This window comes from Nomascus leucogenys, chromosome 13 (genome assembly GCF_006542625.1).
Source record: "Nomascus leucogenys isolate Asia chromosome 13, Asia_NLE_v1, whole genome shotgun sequence".
Classification (NCBI taxonomy): Eukaryota; Metazoa; Chordata; class Mammalia; order Primates; family Hylobatidae; genus Nomascus; species Nomascus leucogenys.
The window spans coordinates 40,669,107-40,689,756 of record NC_044393.1 but is presented as its reverse complement, the minus strand read 5'-3'; the positions used below and the strand labels follow the sequence as shown (position 1 = coordinate 40,689,756).

Sequence of the window (20,650 nt, the reverse complement as noted above, 5' to 3'; positions counted from 1 at the left end):
GCAGGTCCCAGTCTCTGAGTGGAAACGGCCCAAGTGCAGATGGTAACCCGCTCAGCACCAGGGCCACTGCTCTGGCTGCTGAGGGCTGGTCCTGCAGCCTTGCTGGGTACTGGCGGGGCTTCCCCGGGAGCTCTGGGCTCTTCCCCACAGACACCAGCAGTTCTGTTTCCGCCAGAGGCTCCTGGGACTTATCTGCACCCTGAATACTCGCATGTGTGAATGCCTAGTCCTGCTTTCCTTACTGCCCCGCCGTTTGGGGCTGAATCTCCAGGTCGTGCTCCCCTCCCCCACGGCGCACAGCCAGACATCCTTCCTGTGTCCGCTGTCCTCTTCACAGGGGCTCTCCTTTTCGTGTCCCTTTCAAAAGAGCAGCCAGGCTTCTCCTGGTCAATTTCTTCTCAATTTGGTGCTGACTCCTGGCTTCTCGAGCATTTTTATTTTTGCAAGTTTATAGTAAAAATAAGCAACGCATTCTGGTTCCTCCATGCCCAGAATTTGTGCTTGTGCCTAAATATGAGAATCTTGACTCATGTCAGTAAAAATGATGGCCTGGGTAGACCCATGGCAGAGCCTGCAGCCTGGTGCCAAAGAGGGCCTTCCTGCCAGCTCAGCCATTCACCACTGCTGCTGCCTGCACACACAGACACACACACTCACAAACAATCACACACACATACACACACACACACTCCCACATGCGCTGACAGGTACTCACATGCTTGCATGCACTTACATGCATACACTTACACATACACACACACACTAGCACACACACATGCTTGCATGCACTCACACATACACTCTCACACACTCATATACCTGCATGCACTCACATGCATACACTCACACATACACTCTCACTCTCTCACTCACACACACTTCTGCCCCTCCCGACGGGCACCAGGCACTGCTCTGCAGGCACTCCCTTGGGCCCCTCACTCATGTGCTCATTCCCAACTTCCTCTGCTACCTCCCCTTTATCCACTGATCCAGATCCTCTCCGCCAAGCCTCACTCCCAATTTATCTTGAAAAGAGTCCAGTGCCTAACCCACTTTCCAAGGGCAGTCGAGGTGGGAATCATTGCTTTTATATAGGGCATGGCTCTGGCTACACTCGGGAGATGCCCTCGTTTCGTTTCAGAGAGAGGCTGTTCTCTGCTCACTCACTCCACTTGTCTTCCAGCCATACCCCTGCTCAGAACCCCCTGTAGTCCAGGCCCCCAGTGACTTCTTCGAAGCCCTCAGGGTGGCTCTGTCACTAGGAAGATATGACCTTGAGGTGTGATGGCAGCTGGTGGGGCTGGGCAAGGCTGGGGCTGGCTGTAACCCTGTAGTCCAGGGACTGGGCGAGGCCGGGGCTGGCTGCATCCCTGTAGTGCAGGGCCTCCTCTCCTCCTTAAGGTGTTCAGGTGTCCTACATGTATGACCCTGGTTGTGAGGATGGCACCCCCTCCATATCCTGCTCCATGGCCACTGGCTTTCCATGTCCTTTGCGGATCTCTACTTCGCTGTCTCCCAAAGGACATGTGGCTGTGTTCCAGCACCTGGCAAGGCCCTCTTCTGTTCTCTCTTTACTCCTAACCAAAGCAATGTCATCAAGCTATACATCTGTCAGTGGGTCCAAATGCCAAAGACTCCCAGACCTCCCAGATCCCAATCTCTGGCTCCAACTCCTGCCTCATTCTCCTGCCATGCAACAGCGCCGCTGGAACTCCTGCTCCACCTCCATTGATCTCTGCCCACCATGCCACATTTCCCTCTGCCCCAGGGCTGATGGCCACGGCCACAGGTGGCACTGGGCAGCTTCTGCCACACACCGAGGAGCCACTCTTGGTGGCCCCCTTTCCCTCCAGCCCTCCTTCAGCCATCAGAAAGTTCTCTCGGCTATGCCTCAGACCTGTGCCAGATATGCCTGTTCCCGCCGCCCTCAGTCCGTTACTATCACCTCACTCTTGGACTGTGCAGTCTTCTCTGGACCGCTTTCCTGGGTCCTGCCCTGCTCCCTGCGGGACATTCTCTCAGCAGCAGCCAGCCCAGGGTGGTATTGTTGGATAGGTCACATCAGCCTGCCCTCCCTGTTGAGGGCCCTCCCTGAGCCCACACCCCAATCAAGGCTCCCTGTGTGCTCGTAGGAGCACCCAAATGCAGACCACGGCCTGCAAAGCTCAGCATCAGCCACCAGCACTCACTCTCCAGCTGCGTTTGAGGCCACTCTCCTCTAGTCCCAATGCAGTCTGGCTGCACTGGCCTGCTTTCTGTTTTTCAAATAATCCCAGGCCACTCGGATTTAGGGTCTGAGCTCCTGCCCTTCCTTCTACCTGGTGTGTTCTCTCCTGGACGCTCCCATAGCTACTCCTTCCCATCCTGGGGTCTCAGGTGGCAGGTCCCCCATGCAGTGGGACACTCCCCAGCACCCCCAGGAACTGCACCTGCACATCGCCCTGACTTTGTCTCACGACACTTGGCGTCATCTTGGGATTCCTTTCTTTCTTCCCCAATGGAACATAAGTTCCTTGAGTACAGGGACCAAGCCAGTCTTGTACATATCTTACTTCCAGTGCCAAGAAGTGCCTGCCATGGATAAGGCAGTCAAAAAACATTTGTTAAAAGTGAGTGATTACGTAATTGAGTGACAAATGTCCACCTTCTCCATCTGTCTCAATCTTGGAGGCACATAAGATTCACAAATGAGCTTTACAAATACAAATGCCAAGCACCGCCCCCCCCCCCCACCCACACACACACAAAACCTTGAATTTCTGACTTAATTGTTCTGGGGAAGAGCCTGGGTATCAGGATTTGTTAAAACTACTAATGTGAATCAAATGTGCTTCCAAGGCTGGGAATCAACTGGAATGTAGGTTACAGCCTGGAGAAAAGTTGTCGTCGTCCAGATACTGTCCACTCCACTCCTTGAAAGGACCCCAGAAAAAGACCTACTGCAAAAAGAAAAACCTCCACCTTGATGGTATTAGTAGTTCTCAGAAGGGCAAAGTCAGGGGACCCTATGTATTGGCTTCAGGGCCTGAGCTCAGTGATTGTTAAGGCAAGTCTTGAAAAGTGAGGAATTGATTGGAACTGGCAGAGTCTGACAACATAGTTTAGGATTAAAGGGCACAGCAAAGGGAGGGTCTTAAATGAGGTGTTGGTGAGCAGACTCTTGAGTTGAGCCTTATGTTCCGAGAAGAGGGACTCTGTGGAGCACTCTCCCAACTTCCTACTGTGTTTGCTTCTTTGGAAGTTTGTTTCTGCTTGGTCCCAGTACTGCTTAACACATGAACAGGAAGTCCTGTTGGTTTCTGCTCTCAGTATTAATCAGAAGGAAAGCTTAGAAGCAAGTTTGAATCCATGCAAACAGAAGTATATTCAGAAAGAGTAAATGAAAATCCATATGGTCAAGAGGAAAGAAAAAAATCAAGCACTATACGGTTGCCTCCACAGTCAATGGGGAAGCAGAGTCTGAAAGTTTTCGGGTTTCTCTGAATTAGCTACTAATTTTTATTTTAACATAAAACTATTGCATGACTAATAATATAACCCAATCTATTAAGCACAGTTTAATAAATCAACCTAATATTTTTGCAAGGAGTGAAACATATTAAGAATATGAATGTATTAGTGAAACAAATGATTTATTCTTAAAAATGCAACAGAACGATGCTACATCCAATTAGAAATTAAAATCAGGAATCTAATTAGAGACAATCATAAAAAATATATTGATTTTGTTAAACATGTAGAAGGTGGTTGGCTAGGAAAGCACATAGCAAGTCGTTTAGATGAGTGCTTCACCAAGATACAAAGAGAGGTGTACTTGAGAAGGGATCATCACCAGCCACCTGTGCTCCATCTACAACAATCTGGCAGTGACGGCATGGCTCAGGAGCTGATCAGAAAATTTTTGGTAGACGCTCTCTCCACTCCAAGCCGCAAAGACAACTAACTAACCACTTCAATGAATCTAGATGCCAAAGCAAGCCATCTTGATTTAGATCCTTAATTTCCCTATTCAGGGGGTAATAAAATAGAATTTTCTTTCTGGGAAAATGTTTTAAATCATGAAAATATTTAAACTGATCACAAAACTAAGTGAAATATAATAAAACACAATGTCTGCAGGTATGTACCATTTTAACGTTTTTTTTAGACCAAATTCTTCATAACAAGGTTCTTGTGGGGAGACCAGCGGCATGACCCCAGGACCCCACCCCAGTAGGCTGGGCTGGAGGCCACTGGCTCGCCCCACGGGGTGGGGGCTGTTGCCTGGTCCTGACCCTGGGATTCAGACACAATTTCCTTTCTTTGACCCCCAGTCTCTCATTTTGCATTAATTCACAGCAGTTCTCCCTTTGCTTTGGATGGTCTTGGCTTCATCTCTTCCCCACCGCTAGACCGCAAGCCCTTGCAGGCAGAAGCTGTGTTTGAATCATCTTCCACTCTAGCATCTAAGACAACATCCTGAAGTTACTGAGTGTTTGCTGAGTGAACTGTGTCTCTTGACCGCCTGCTTATCTGAGGGCGAGCTGTTCCCCGTAAACTCAGATCTCCCTTTTCCAGGACGGCTCAGGAGTGTCTGCTCATGAACAACCCAGGCTCAGCCAGCCCTGGAAAAGTATGCTCTGCCTGCAGGCGAAGAAAGGAGAATATAGTAGAAAAATAGCAGTTGTCCTCGGCCCGTTGAAATTCAAAAGATTCCCCAGGGATTTATTTTCTAAATGGCTTCTTATTTCCCTAAGTGTTTTGTCCTTTTTCCTCTGATGTGTGGGCATCCAATAAGCAGGCACTGGTGCCATCAACTCCTGACGTTCCCTCCCTGGAAAAATCCTCTAATTATAAAGCATCACTTGCTGCATGAGCCAAAGGGAAGAGTAAATTATTCCACTTTGGTTTTTCCTATTGACTCCAGAGACGAATGTCTTCTTGTCCCCTGGGGAGCCAAAGCCATCCGCATTGACCTTTTGCAGAGGCGGGTGCCGGATTCTTGTGCTCACCGCTCTGTGAACCCCACAGCCCGTGAATTCGGGTGCCTGCCTCCCTTCTCCTCAGAAGCAGTCTGTGTGTCTTCCAGCTTCCCCTGTCCTCTTTTCAGAACGTCAAGGACACTATCTCCTACTGTTTGAGGCCCTCTGCCTGTTCCCATCCCCTGGGCAACAGGAGAAGGGCCTCTTAAATCCCTGATTGGGATACAACTCTCCTAACAACATTCCCAATTGCCTTTAGGGCTATATTGTACACAGAAAAAGCGTAGACAGCAGAGAGTGTTTAATGCATCGTGACAGTTAATGTATATTGAATGCAAATGTTGCCTCCATACCAAGACATTCTATGCATGATGTCATGGAACCCCCCAGCTGATCCATGATGAAGAGATGCTGTTGATGACTCCATTTCAGTTTCAGACTAAGTGACCTGCCCAGGGATCATCTCTCTCTCTCTCTCACACACACAGTCACACCCATGCACACTCTTGTTAGTAAGTGTCAGAGCAGCCTTTTGGCCCCAAGCACTCTGACCCCTCAGCAGGATGTCCTGCTGTCTCCCTAGAGCATCTTCCCTTTATGTGTCTTAGCTGTAGTCTCAGGAAGTTAGAACTGGCAGTGGCACTAGCTCAAGTGAGAAACCCCAGCACAGGGGTGGGTGAACAACAAGCTCAGGCCACAGGGAGGAGATTATCCAGATAGCCTCTGAGACCTTGAGCAAGTCACAAGATCCAAGTGTCTTAGGCAGGTTCTCCCAGAATCAGACTTCCGATGAGAATCCACAGGCAAGTGACTGATGACGGGAGAGGTGCCAAGGGAGGTCATGGAGGGAGCAGGAAAGGAGGGTGGGGAGGGGGAAAGTCAAGCCAGGCTCAATCTCAGGAACAATCTTGTAGGGGGATCTTCAGCCTGATCTTGAAAAGGCCTCTGGAGGGCAAGCAAGGCCTCTGAATTCGTCTTGCCTTGAAGCAAGAAAGCTGGACTTTCCCACTCCTCCCTGTCAGTCGTGAGTTACTGACCACTAGGAAGGACATGCACCCACAGGCCCTTGCAGCTCTCTGAACAGCAAGGCTAAGCAGCTCCCATGGCCCAAGTCTCCTGAAGAAAGAGCATGGGCTGCAGTTAGAAGAAAAGCATGCAGAAACTGCAGAGTGGGCACAGAGATCAGACGCGGGCATCGCAGGGCATCTAGGTGGAGACGACCAGGATCCAGGACACTCGGCCCCAGTCACTAGTACAATGCCCCAGACGGGGCCAGAGCTGTGTCTCTGTGACTAGAGCCCCATGACCTCATCAGAAGGTCTGGGGATCTGGGAGGTGAAATTAATTAAGGGGATTAGAAAGTAGGTTTTGAAAGAAAGTTGACAAAATTAGAGTATTTCACCTCCAGAGAAGACTAAATAGTAAGCCAGTAACAGCCAGTAACTACACAAGTAAATAAAGACTTCTTACCAAAAAATGATGGCTGATTCAAGGACTGCAGAAGTAGAATAATTGACATACTGCACATACAGAAGGGATCCTACTGCACGAAGGAAACCCCAGCCTGACAAGGAAGGGAAGCCCCAGAAGACTGTAAGGAAGGGTACATGGTCCACATGCCCGGCATCTGTCTTGCAGGATTACACAGGGTCCTTCCTGAAATAATTTGCTCTGAACAGATAAAGCATGACAGCCAGGAACATTTCCCGAGTGGCTCTTATGTGGGAGGGTTTGGAAGCAGAAGTTCATAAAGTACATGAAAAGGAGGATGAGAAGACCAGGATGAGAAGATCTTCAACACCACCCTTGACCCTATGTTGGGGGAGTTGAGGCAGGTCAACCCTTAGAAGCCTGAACCTAGCATCAGAATGCTGCGGGGAGGGCTCTCTCCAGCCCAGAGGCTCCATACTGACTCATAGGCGGTATGTAACCTCTTATAGAATCCATCCCTTATGTGAACAATGGCAATGATACTGTCCCTGCCTCACTGAGCTGTGATCAGTGGGTGCAGGCACACTCAGAGCTCTTGCTACGGAGCTGGGAACAAAATAATGAAGTATCAAGTAGAATGGCTCTCCACATGTGAAATATATGCCTAAGCCTGGTGGAAAGGTGGCACTGGCTGCAGCTTCAAGGGATTCAAAACACTCCTCTGCTCAAGCAGAATTTGAGTCAACACAGAACCATCATGGGACACACAATGTGTCCCAAATATCTAGCTCATATTATTTCTGTTTCTTCCAATTATTGACACAGCACCTTCTAGCACACACGTACTCTGCAGAAACACAAGCTCATTCATTCTCCCCTTGCCTTTCTGTGTTAGGTAAAATCTGGAAATTAGAATCCCCATTTTGCAAATACAAAATAACTGAGAAACAGATCAAGCTGCGACTCGCTGAATCTGGAGCAAAAGCAGGTTCTATCTCCTGTCTCCTTCCTTGCGAGCTCAAGTTCCTGCTCCACTAGCCTAGATGTCAAGGTGCTTTATCCTTCTCCCTGCTCTGATATTTCTTTCTTTCCTTTTGGTAAAAAATGAATGAATCTTTCTTTGATAGGAGTGACAAAGGAGCATATAGGAGAGGTATGGAAATTTCAGAAGGGATGGGGTTCCTTCCTGCAGAATCTGACACTGGATCACTGATTTAGACAACCACGGCACTGCCCCAGGAGCAGAGAAGGAAAAGTGCAAAGCAGGCTGTGCACATCCCCATCCATCTGATCGGCTCACCGGATCCAAGCCTCAGAGATGCCTGCCAGGGAACTGTCATCTGTTCACTCTTACACACAGCCCACAGATGGAGCCCTCCAAGGTCAGTGGATGAGGGACAGGCTGTGGACAGGAGGAAAACTGGGAGTCAGGGGTCCTGGATGCAGAGAGCATTTCTTCCAGTTTCCAAATGTGACTCTGGGTGCCTGGCTCTGGGTTGCAAAGGTTGTGGTGAGCCCTGAGTGCTGCCCCTTCTCCTGCTTATACTTAGCAGGGTTCTATTCTCAACTGAGGGGGCTGTTCAAAGCAGGACAGTGAGGCTCATGCTCCAGACTGTTGTTGGGAGACGCTGAGGTCTGACACCGAAGAATGATGGTCCAAAGACCAAGGAAGGCGAAGAAGGGAGCTAGAGAGCAGCTGGGGAAGTCAATGCCAAAGGAATTAGGGGCAACATCAGGTTTCAGACTGTGGTTCAGAGTGAGCCCCCATCTGTGAGCGTGAGCTAGTGCCTCTCTGGAACACCAGCACCACCCCAGGAGCCTTCTGGCCTCATCTGCAAAAGGGGTCATCGTACCTGTGGAGGAGGCATCTCCTTAGGAGTAGAAGAGAATTTATGTGAAGGAGCCTCTGATCAGTGCTAAGCCCAGATCACGGGTGGCTCTGTGATGAACTCAGGTGGGTCCCAAATGTCAGACATGCCCCTACCCATTCCACAGTCAGCCGAAGGCCTCTTCTTCACCATCAACAGCAAATGGGCAAACACTGAAAACCTTGGCTGTGCCACATTTCTTACCTATGTTGATTCTTTTACTCTGTGCAATGGTGCCACACCTGGGGCCTGAGAGGGAAGGGACCCACCCAGGGTTGCTCCACCGTAGATGGTGCAGCCAAAGGGAGCTGCAGCCTGGCCATACCCTCACTCCTGGCCACCACGCTGCCACCTTTCCACCATCCCGGTCCTGTCCTGATCTAGGAGGAAAGTGAAGGCTGCCAAGGGATCTCCAGCAGAGCCTTCTTTTACAATTATAGTAGAAATTGGATCCTTCTTATTTCACTACTCTGGTTTTGTTAACAGGCTATTTATGTGGCAGTAACTGCCCATGGATGTCAAGTCCCCAATGGGCTAGAATAAAGGGAAGATGTGATATCCTTTCTTCTTCAGCAAAAAAGGATTGCTGGTATTGCTCCTTTAAACTTCTAGCCCACTCATCTGGGAGGTTCAGCCTGCCCTGTCACCTTGGAGTGCTCAGGCTGCTGGGCATGTCCTGACTTTTCCCTTTTCATGTTCCCTTTGACTCTGCAGGAGGGAAGCGGGTCCAGTTGATCTGGAGAGGCTGAAAGGAGAGAGAACTGAGGCAGAAGTAATCAGTGGAAATTCCAGAGGGAGACAGGTCAGAACCCACTGTCTAAGCACAAAGGGCTGCTGGCTTAGTAAAGTGAGGCTAAGGTGGGGAGGTCAGTGAGCCAGGGAGCCTGCCCACCTGCAGAGTGGCTCTGCAGCTTTGTCCCTGCAGGATGAGGCCCTGAACTCTGCACCCACCCTGGTGGGTTGCGCATTCTGTGCTGTGAGACTGCCGCAGGTGCAGGCTCAAAGCCCTGCCCCTGCAACCCTCTCCACCAAGGTGCCTCCTAAGGGGCAGGTAAGGCAGAGGTAGGCCTCAAGGTGCCACCCCCAGGAAGTTGGGGGAACCCTGCTTACTTCTCTGGGCTCTGCCTTTGCCTTGATAACTAGGGGACAGTTAGGTGGTTTGCAGGAAAAAGCCATGTTGCTGTTGAAAATGCTGTTTTCAGGCTGGGCATGGTGGCTCACAACTGTAATTCCAGCATTTTGAGAGGCTGAGGTAAGAAGATTGCTTGAGGCTAGGATTTTGAAACCAGCCTGGGCAACATAGCAAGACTTCTCTACAAAAAATAACAAAGAAACAAAATGTTCAGTGCAGCAATTGGTTTTTTTTTTTTTGAGATGGGATCTTGCTATGTTGTCCAGGCTGGCCTTGAACTCTTGCGCTCAAGCGATTCTCCTGCTTCAGCTTCCTGAGTAGCCGGGACTACAGGTGTGTGCCATGGCACATGGCTAGCAGTTGTTATTTGTTTACACTATGTTATGAACAGAATGTCTGTGTCTCCCCCCAAAATTTATACACTGCAGCCCTAAACCCCAATGTGATGGTATTCGGAGTTGGGGCCTGCAGGAGGTCCTTAGGGCTGGAGGAGGTCACAAGAACGGGCGCCCATGATGAGATTAGTGTGCTTGTAAGATGAGGAAGATGCTGACCTCTTCTTGCTCCGAGTGAGGATGCAGTGATACGGCAGCCACCCTCTGCCAGGAGGAGGGTCCTCGCCTGTCAGCATGCTGAGCATGGACTTCCCAGCCTCTAGAATTATGAGCAATAAATGTGTACTGTTTTTTAAGAATGTGTTTTTCTACTCGTTTGCTTTTGGGGAGCCTAAACAGGGTTTCTTGACAGGACAAAGTACATTATTATTAGAGATAATGCAAGTTATTAATTACCAAATATATTTTTATAGAAAGAAAAAAGCCACAAAATATCTATGAATTGTAAGAAACAAGCACTGTTGCAGTGCAAATATCCCGAAACATTCATGTGGTGCCATGTGCAGCTCTCCGAAGCTCTTCAGCTCAAACACGGAACAGGTTATGCTCAGGGTGATGCTGCTGGGAGTCTGGAGATAGATGAAGACACTCCCCCCACACCCGCCTTCATACTTGCACATGCACCTGCACACTGGGACACACACTTGTGCACAACACATGTAGTCCTGACGCTGGAACAGCTTCCAGTCAAGTAAGTGAAGCGCAAAAGGTGAATAAATAACAAAGCTCCACACAGGAGAGGGTGCGGCCCACAGAGAGTGGGGCAGGCCCACTGTCATGTTCCCAGGAAGTGGGATGTAGTCAATGGAACTTCCTTCCAGGGTGGGCTGGCTGTTCAGCCAGGAGAGGGGGATAGGAAATGGGAATTCAAGGGGCCACCATAACAGAGCGTCATGGCACATGCCTTCAGGTGTTTGCATTGCAAAGAGTGTGAGAAACATCAGTGTGACTATTTCAAAGCGAAGTGAAGAATCATCAAGGCTCATCACCATTCTCTGCAGTCTGGGGAAGATCACTCACAGCTTACCTATACCAATCCGATTCTATCACTCTATTCACAGGTTGCTTGCAGCCCAGGATGAAGCCCAATCTCCCAAAATCTGGTATGAGGACTTTAGTGATGAGACTACTACGCATCTTTCTGCCTCACCTTACGCATCCTACATTCTGGTGCTCCATGCGTCTTCAAACTCAAAAATCAGAAAGAGCAACACTGCCCCTAGGAGCACTGCCTTCCCCCACCCCCAGGGTCACAAGCACCCACACACAGGCTGCCCTGCTCCTCATCCAGGTCTCAGCTCTCTTGATTACTCCCTGTCTTCATGGGGTCCCTTCCCTCTCTGCTCCCCCAGGACCCCTTCCTCTCCCCTTTGGAGCAGTCATCACTCTGCATAATCATTGCCGTTTACTGTCCTTTGGGGCAGGGCCATACCTGCCAGGCTCACCTGCTCCTGTGCCCCCAACAGCTGCTCTGTACCTGTCCAGTAGCAGACACCAACAAACACTCGCCAAGCCAACTGACAAACACACAGGCAAGGAAAGAATACGTCTGGGGGCTGGGCCTCCCAAAGCAGTGTGACTCTACCACTATGGATACAATAGCTTCTTCGTTCTCGGTTAAATCACTTTGTTTTGCCATTTTTTTCACCATGGCTGAGGGTTAGAAAAGCTTTATGTACATTTGACAAGGTCTATCTTAGCTGGTGGGTCCTCTTTCGATCAATTCTGTATTTTCAGGTGGCTCTTGAACAGAAGGAACTCTTCTTTCTGCTGCTGGCCAGGGCAAATGTGTCCTGTACCCCCAAATTGGATAGATTCTGTGAGGTCATGCTTAATACATGCTATGGGAGGAGACCCTTGTGGGACCTGGGTGCCTGATAGCAAGCAAACTGCATTAAAGGAATGCCCCTAAGGACCAGCTGCCACGCCAGCTGTGCAGAAGCAAAGTAAGGGTTCTTTGTGGGCCGGTGCTGATCTGCATGACAACTGCCCAGGGAACACAAGCCAGGGTGCTATAGAGAGCTGCCTTTGGTTCAGGCACTTGCCTGAGTAAGTTCCTTTGTTTAAAAGCATTCTTTTCTTAAAATATGAATGATAAACCGAGAATCACAAAAATGAGATTGCTTACCTTTGTGTTTCCTTCCTCCAGTTCCACATGCTGCAGAATTACACAAGTGGTTATTTTTGCAAAAGAACTTTTTTCACTCACAGAAGAAAAAGTAAATGCAGCAAGAAATATGTCTTCTTGAGCCAAAAAATGGGTTCTTAGGCCTTTTAGAAAGTGCCAGCAACCATGCTAATAATTAATGACGTTTAAATGCTTAGTTCTGCACCAGCAGTTTTCAAGAATCCCAACCTCTTAGTTTTTCTTGATGTTAGAGCTACACTTGTGCAGCAAAAAAATACAGTCTTCCTTTATCTTAGTAAAGAGGTGCACTGCACTGTTCACTTGGCGCCTGGATTGAAGTCGATGTCTGTATCCATTTTTGGAAGCTCAAGTTTTTCAGCACATGCTACAAATTCCGGCCTCACAGGTCATCCTGTAGCAAAGTTTTGTAAAGCTAAGATTTTTCTTTTTCTTTTCTTTTTTTCCCCTAATCTCTAATGGTCCTGAGAACAATCATGTTTTCCAGCTTTCAGCTGAACTACAATTTTCTTAAAGATACTGAAGATTATGACACCACATTTAGTCATAATAATAGGTATGTATTATAGGATAATTAACTGAATCATAGAAATTATTAACTAGATAAAATTCAAAGAGAAGCCATCTGCTCAGGCAGGACAGGGGTGAGGCAGGTTTCTGGGGGACATGAGGACAGCCACTTTGTTGACACAAGGAGGATGCAGGCTCTGGTGTGGACAGGCTGGGTCATTACCCATGGTAGCCAGAAATGCCCAGGAGAATGTAAGGCCAAGTCTGTGTTCAGGTCAAGTGACAATCTAAGAACAAGAAGTGGAAGACTGAGCTCAGGAGAGAGCAGAACAACTGCAGGGCCAGCCATACAGGACAACAAAAGAAAGAGCCGCCATGTCCTTATGGGCACGCAGGGGGCTTGAACCTAGTGTTCTGTCTTACCTGATTCTGGCTGTCCGGTGTGTGAATGGGCTGCTCGCTGGTGATGGTTTAGGATCTCTCCCAACTGGACAGCATAAACAAAACCTACCTGTGCGACTATCTGCTATAAGCAGCCTTATGGCCCATGCTCAACACAGGCTCATATTTAGAAAAAAGATCAACTGGACACCTAAAGTCTTGAATTGAAATCTAGATCTCTAATGTAGGCTTGGGCAATGCAGGAATTCCACATTTTAAATGACACAGCAAGATTTCCCAGGATCCTATTTTGACATCTCTCTCGTGCTAGAGGGAACCCGCCTCACACACTCAGGTACAACTCAGCAATGCGGGTGATGGCTCCTCCGCCCCTGGAAGACAGAGGCTGATGGAGGTGCATCTCCTCTTCATCCCCTGTCTGGGTGATTCTGAGAAACACTCTCTTCCTTCCAAAGGGTTGGAGAGTGGCTGCTGCCTGCAGTGGTGACCAACTCAGAGATTCTTCTGCTATCTGGCTCCCCTCCCGCCCTGCAGGCCACCCACTGGCCCCTCGCCCCTTTTTCCTGGGATTATTTTCCAAATAAACGTCCTGACTGAGTTCTCCAGCCCTGATTTTGGGAAGGGAGACACAGGCCAAATGTCACATTCTTTCTGGGTATTTTAGCACCTCTGGTTTACTGAAGCGTGACAAATCTTATCCAATTTATCCAATTAAGGTTTGTGAAATTGTGAACTTGGCTGAGGGAAACTATTCCAGCAAAGGATGGGCATAAGAACACCAGATGATAGGTAGTAAAAGCTGCTATTTTGGCTTCCACGGGGTATTGAGCAAAGACGGGTCTTAGAAGGGTCTGCTGACAAGCACAGGGGTGCACCGTGCCCACGGTGACCACAGCTCCTCTCCTGCATGCTCATGGTTGTCAGCGCCCCGGACTTGCCTTCCATGCTCAATGCCAGTATGCCCACTTTCTAGATGGAGAAACTGACATTTCAAGAAGATGAGAAGCTTGTTGAATGTAAGCAGGTAAAGGTCGGATGTGAGGGAGTCAAACTCACCCGGCCTGCCTCTGAAGCTGGCATCCTCTCCACCATACCATGCTGCATTGCCCACCCGCCTAGATAGGCCTGGGTGGCTCTTCAGGAGCCCACATTTTCATACTCTCAGAAGAGAAACTAAAGCTGTCCAAGGACTGAGCATAATACTCAATACATTTTTGGTGTGAGCCATTGAACAGCAAAGTCCACAGGAGCTAGGGGCAGCCAAATGGAATCAGCCACTGAGATCTGGGGCATCTGATCCAGACACAACAGTGTCTGCTGCACTCAGCCTCTGCCCCCTTGAAACAAGAAGGTCCCCAGCTGAGGGAGAGACATAGTCATGCTCTTAGGTTCTGAGGGTCTTCACACCAGCATCGGCTCTGTGCCAAGGATCTAGACTTTGCCATTTCTCTCAACGTCTCAGAAAAGGCACCAGCCGCTCTTGTCTTGCCAACCATCTTTAAGAACAGTGACCAGCCAGCTCCACTCAGGAAGGCACTGCCAGCACTCTGAGCCCTCCCTTGCCTCCTACAATGCCAGGCAGCACATAGAATAAGCTCATTTCAGAGGTGAGGAAATCCAGGCTCGGTTAATCAGGATAGAGTGTGAGAGATAGCGGCAGACACTTGCCTCCAACCCAGGCTTGGCTGGCTCTGATGTGTGAGATTCTACCCTTGCAGGGAAGCATTCAGCTGATGCCTGACAGACACCCCCTATTAATGTTGGCTACTTGGGATCTCACCCCACTTCTCACAAGCAATGTGAAGACAGGAGAGCCACTCAGTTCTCAAAATTCAGCTTCTTCATCTTCCTGCGATCATTCCGGCTGGCCCCACAGACCTCAAGATTCAATGAGGTTATATTTATAAAGAACTTATCTCATTTCTAGACATGGTCAATTGAAAAAAAAGGCCACAGATTCCTCCTGTCACTCACTGCAAGCCCATTTCCAATGTGACTTTATTCCTCCTGTCACTCACTGCAAGCCCATTTCCAATGTGACTTTATAGTTAAAGAGTACAGGATATCTCCCCAACTCCTGAATCTTGCCTGGGCCACTTGACCTGCTTTGGTCAATGAGACAATGTGACGTCACCCTGAAGAGCCATGCACATTGAGGCTTGCCTTCCCTTATTGCTGTCAGGCACACCGAAGCCACCACTGGGTGAAGAACTCTGAGCCAGCCTACAGGAAAAGGAGAGACATGGCCCACAGCCAGACTACTCCCAGAAATGTAAGGTCTTTGGCTGCCAGCTGACCGCAGATGCCTGAGTGAGCCCAGACAGCATTGTGTGAGGCAGAGGCAATCCATCGCCGATGGCTCAGCCCAAATCATCAACCCACAGCATTGTGAGCAAATCAATGATTATTATTTTAAGCCACTGAGTTTCGGAGTAGTTTGTTCAGCAGCAATGGATAACTGATACACCAGCACTATAGAAGTTGCTTAAAACATATTATCTTTCTCTCTTCCTTATTTCTTTCCAAAGAGCTGTAATGAATACATGGTCAAGACTGCTGATGTTGGAACTGAGCAGACCCGGACATGCCCTTGACCTTCTACTCAGCCTCTCTGGAACTATTTCCTCACCTGTGGAATCAGAGGGCTGGACTAGATGACTGCCAAGGTCCCAATCGACTCTAGCCTTCTGACCTACTCTTGTATCTTTTCTCTTGTTTAAACTTTCATGTCAACATTGTCTCAGACATTTTTCTAGGTTTTGTATCACTTTCCATTCACTTTTGATAGAAATTCACGCTTTCTTTCCGGCCCCTCCTATCATGTCTAGATTGAGCATCTGAATGGGCGTCTTTCTACACTTCTAAGTCAACAAGATTCAACTTTAGCAAGACACTGCCGCTTTTCAGTTCTTGTATGTCATCCACTTAAGTCCCTTTAATAACAGATTTTGGGGGGGGAAGAAAAGTTAACAGCATAGCTGTAAAATTGCGTATGTGATTTGTTACCTTTGGTATTGCAAGCAATGTTTGAGACCGAGCATTTTACATGGGTAACCTGGAGATGCTTTCCAGAAGGCCACTGTTGACCCCCAGACACAGTGCATAGCAGGGCTGTCTATAACCCCACAGTCAAAAGCTTTTGATTTCAAGACGTAATGAAGAATATTTCCCATTTGAAAAACTACTGAATCTGTGTTTCCCCTCATCAAATCACCTACCTCTAGGCATGTAAAGTTGGCTGGAGCCAGGCTTGGTAGCTCACATCTGTAATCCCAGCACTTTGGGAGGCTGAGGCAAGAGGATCACTTGGCCAGTTTGAAACCAGCCTGGGTAACATGGCAAAATCCATGTCTCCACACACAAAAAAGAAAAAATACACAAATTTGCCGGGCTTGATCGTGTGTCTGTAGTCCCAACTACTCAAGAGGCTGAGGTGAAAGGATCACTTGAGTCCAGGAAGTTGAGGCTGCAGTGAGCCATGATTGTGCCAGTGCACTGCAGCCTGGGCCACAGGACAACACTCTGCCTCAAAAAACACATTTACCTATGTAACAAAACTGCACATCCTGCACGTGTACCCCTGAACTTAAAATAACAAGTTGAAAGTTAAAAAAAAAAAAAAAATGTTGGCTGGAAGGTGTGGCAGCTTGCTCGGTGCCTGAGTGACAGCTCTTCCCAGCACAGGAGGTGGCCCACAGACCTCTCTTAGCTGTGAAAGTTCTGTAACCTCCTCTGAGCGATAAACATTGTTGAGAAGGTTACCACCCATTTTCCAAGAGACTTGTCAATTTCTACTGTGTCCCATTGCCTAATATGTGACAGCTCCTCACTGACTTTCTTGAAAGTCTTTATTTCAATGCTATATTACAGCATACTAGATAACATTTCAAGCCACAATAAGGGAATCACAGGTAAGATAAACTGCCCATCACGTGCTGGGCAACTGAGGTTCCCACCAGGTGCCCTTTCTGAGCTGTTGCATCTGCCAGGAGTCGGTGACGTCCGTCTCTTTACATACATGTCCTGGCCCTGTGAGTTTCTTTTGCAATGAAGTGTAAGGCCCATTTGAATTGCAGAAAGATATGTGTGTGTGTGTGTGTGTGTGTGTGTGTGTGTGTGTGTGTGTGTGGCATGTCTTGGGGGGGTGTCAAGAAAAGACAACAGACAACTGGGGATCTTGCAGCTAAGTGAGCAGCATGGGACAAATAAAAATAATAATATATTTTTAAATCCACTACATTGATTTCATGAATTTTCTTCCTTTTTCTCTCAAACTACACTCTTTCTTCAATAGACATCTATTTTTTGACACCACAATCCGATGTGGTTTGTTTTCAGTAACTATCAGCTACTAGGTATTTGTTCAGCACTTGGGATGTACCCAGGCCAAGAGCTGTGCAAGTATAAAATAAGGGAGCCTGCCCTGCAACTGGGAAAGAGGAATTACACGTTCATTCCAAAACAGAGAAACAATGTAAAAACAGAAAAAAAAAAAAAAAAAAGTCTTCATGCTCAACACATCAGCTGGGAGAGCCTGGGTGTAAAGCTCTGAAGCCTGAAAACTTTCAAAGAATCGAGGGCATAGAAAGGGTCCAGAAGAACTCAATACAGGGCACAACTGCAAAGGTATTTTCTTCCTTTAATTTCTGCAACTCTCACTTTTGGAGGGAACACTGCCAGCGGTGACCTGGGGCCATGGGTTAGGCTGCACTCAAGAAGGTGCCTGCTTGCTGTATTAGGATATTAGGAAGAGTCCACCTTTTCTTCTTCTTTTTTTTTTTTTTTTTTTTTTTTTTTTTTGAGACGGAGTCTCACTCTGTTGCCCAGGCTGGAGTGCAGTGGTGCTATTAAATTCAAACAGCACCCAGGAGACAAAGGCGAGTCCTGGCTGCAGCCCAAGCAGGTGTTCTCCTGTCAAAACAAAACCTGCCTCAAAAGTCAATGCAGAGGCTGGGCAAGCGAAAGAGCAGTGACTTAGAGGCAGGGAACCCGAGCTTCAGGCTACTCCTGCATGTTGGGTGGTTACGGAATCTCAATTACCCTTTTTAAACTTCAATTTCTTCATTTGATAAATGGGATCAATGACTCTCCACCTCAAATGGGTCTAACACTATCTGCTCAACCTAATGGCTTAGATGGGAAACTGCTTTATTCAGGAAAGGACTCCAGAACTGTAAGCTGCTTTAGTAAGGTGTGGTGGCATGTTCTTCCAAGTTGAGAAGTTCTGCTAGATAGGAGAAATGAACAGTGCCCGTTTCTGAGTGTTTCAGACCACAGCCTTGCAGCTCTGGGGACCTAAAGGAAGAAACATCAGGTGTGTCTCGCGGAGCTGCAGACATGAAGACCGGGATGGAATTCAGGTGGTTCCACTCACCCGCTCCTCCTTCAAATGCCTCCTTCTGGCACTCTGCATTTCAGCATTCTCTTTGGGCTGCGGAGGCTCCCCAGAAGCCACGTCCCCTGAAAGGAACACAGGAAGGACCTCTTGTTCCTGGCACCACCTTTAACTCCTGCCCCTGCCCACCAGGACACCTGGGCAAGACTCGGCGCAATGGTGGGTTACCAGGCAGGAGGGAGGGCTCTAGGAAGGTTGGGAGCCATGGAACCCTGAAGCTTAACTTTCTCTGACCACCAGGGTACCAGCCTGCGATGGCAGGACTGGGGCCTCTGCCTAGTGTTGAAACGGGGGCGCACAGATGCTTTTCTAAATAACTTTTGACCCCCTTTCTGGTAAATCTTTTTTTCATAGTTGATTCTCTATGAAATCTAGACTGCAAACACCACCTCCTCTGCTCCTAGAACGCAGACTGTCTTACCACTGCCCTAGTCGTTCCAATTCCAACTGGGGCGGGCCCACCATGGGCCAACAACAGGCTGGCTCAGGGCTGAGGGGGTCTCTGGAGTCTGAACTCCGCGCCCGCTTGCTCCTCCAGGGCTTAGCTGGTCAGGACTTGAACATTCGCCTGACCCATAAATTTGGTCATTTTGAACCTCAAAACCGAACCGGAGCCTGGGGAGGCCTTTAGGACCGAGGAGAGCCATCCCTTCCTCCAGTCGGGCAGCAAATTCCTGTCCTCCTAGTCCCCCGCAGTTATCCCCCCGCCGCCAGCCTCTGTGGCCCTCACATTGTCAGACACTGGCCCCGGGCCACCCTCTGGACGCGACCCCCCGCTAGGGCCTCCCTGGTCTGGGGCAAAGTTGATGGCCACCTTCGCGCGGGCTGCGCCCTCCTCCTCTTCGCTGCCCTCCTCCCCCGGGGCCCGCGCCCGCCGCCTCCAGCACGCGCGTCGCCAGGCTCGGCAAGCAAAGCGGAGCAGCTCGCCCCAGGGCGCCCCTCGCACAGCCTGCCGGCCAGGCGCGCGCGACGAGAGTCTCCCCGCACTCCTTCCTCTCCCGGGGGCCGAGAGGGCTGGGCTCAGCCCCGGCGCCGCAGCTCCCGACTCCCCGCCGCTCGGGCTGCCGCCGCTGCCCCGCGCCCGGCGCTCGGGGCAGCCGGGGGCGCTGGCGGCGAGCGCAGGGCGGGGAGCGGCGTGGGGAGCAGAGCGGCGCAGAGGGGAGGGCAGAGGAGGAGAGAGCCTGGGAGCGGACGAGCAGAGGCGGGCGCCGCACCGCCCCGCACGCTGGCTCGCTCGCTCGACTCGCGGGCGGCCGCTTGGGCGCACTTGCCGGGTCACCTTGTCGGGGAGGTAAGTCCAGACCTCCTGGCCGTGGGGGGCGGAGGGGCCCGCAGTGGGCGGGGTCGCGGCGGGGGCCGCGAGCTGGCGGCGGGAGCCGGAGGCTGCCCGGCACGGGCGGGTGTCCTAGTCCTGGCTCCGCCTCGGAGCGCGCAGACCCGGCGGCGGCGTGGCGCCCGCGGTAAGTCCGGGTGGTCGCCGCGACGAGACTTGGGAGACACGGGGTCGCCGGGCGGGAGGGGGAGCTGAGCCGGCGGAGAAGATGCCCAGGAAAGGGTCGGTGCTGGCCCTGGCTGCACGTTGGTGCCTTGCCACCCCGGGAGACGCGAAGGGGCTGCTGTGCGAATTCGATGGGAGCTGGTGAGACCGAGAACTGGGAGCGTAGCGGAGCCAGGCTGCCCAGCAGGGCCATGGGGGCGCGCGGCGGGCCAAGGCTCTGCGGGTTCAGGCTGCCCCTCGGAGTGACCCGAAGGAGACCAGCCAGGGCTGGTGAGCCGGGCGGCCGCTGAGCTGGGGACCTAGGTCTGTTTGGGAGTAGGAAGGGAAACAGACTAATCCTCCGAGCGGAGCGGCAGGCAAGGTGCAAGCGCGCTTGGGATGGGGAATCCCGACGGGCGACCGGGGCGGAAGCAGGGACTCCTGGAGCCCCTTTCCTCTAGCCCGGACAAGACCTGCCTTCAAAAGCTGTCTGGCCCCTGGCAGCCGCGACAGCCTGCAGCCCTGGGAGCCACAGCCCGGGCGCCGAGATGGGAGCGAGCACATAGGCTTTTTTGGTTCCAATTTGAATCTCGCTTTTTCCTGGTCGTGATTTCTGCCTCTTCGTGTGCGCTCTCTGGGCAGTGAGGAGGAAGGAATGGCTCACTGGATGAGTTGGGCACTTTTCTTAGGGAAGAGGCTTTGTCCCTATGCGCTTTTTGCAAGACCCTAGTAGAGTGGCTCTGGCAGCCGAGCTTTGAGGAGGCGGCCAGAGGGGCCGCTTGGCATTTCTGAAAGACGAGAGGAAGGGGTCTTCTGGTAGTCCTGTTTTCCTTTGGGGGTTTCCTTGCACGCAGAGGCTTGGGCGCTTGGCACCCAGACTTCAGGTGCGCACAGTCCTCCTGCGACGTCAGATGCGCTGGCGCCGCGGCGCTC

The 20,650-nt window shown here is 50.3% G+C and overlaps 1 protein-coding gene and 1 long non-coding RNA gene across 5 annotated transcripts in view; one reads left to right on the top strand and one right to left on the bottom strand.

Moving 5' to 3' along the window:
* Nucleotides 1-17,467: 17,467 nt before the first annotated feature.
* Nucleotides 17,468-19,137, bottom strand: LOC115837922. The gene is made up of 2 exons (XR_004032931.1): nt 19,055-19,137; nt 17,468-18,305 (listed from the first exon to the last, which is right to left on the bottom strand). It is a non-coding gene; the product is annotated as an uncharacterized LOC115837922 (long non-coding RNA).
* The window catches only part of SYNDIG1 (synapse differentiation inducing 1), a 201,092-nt gene continuing 199,418 nt past the window's right edge, over nt 18,977-20,650 (top strand). Inside the window, exon 1 of one of the 4 annotated variants that reach the window (XM_003278499.3) lies at nt 18,977-19,531. The gene's annotated coding sequence lies outside the window, so the exon portion shown is untranslated. Of the gene's footprint in view, nt 19,532-19,563; nt 19,701-19,743; nt 19,880-20,650 lie in introns of those variants that run through there. The other 3 variants (XM_030825368.1, XM_030825364.1, XM_030825367.1) reach the window with 3 other exon arrangements.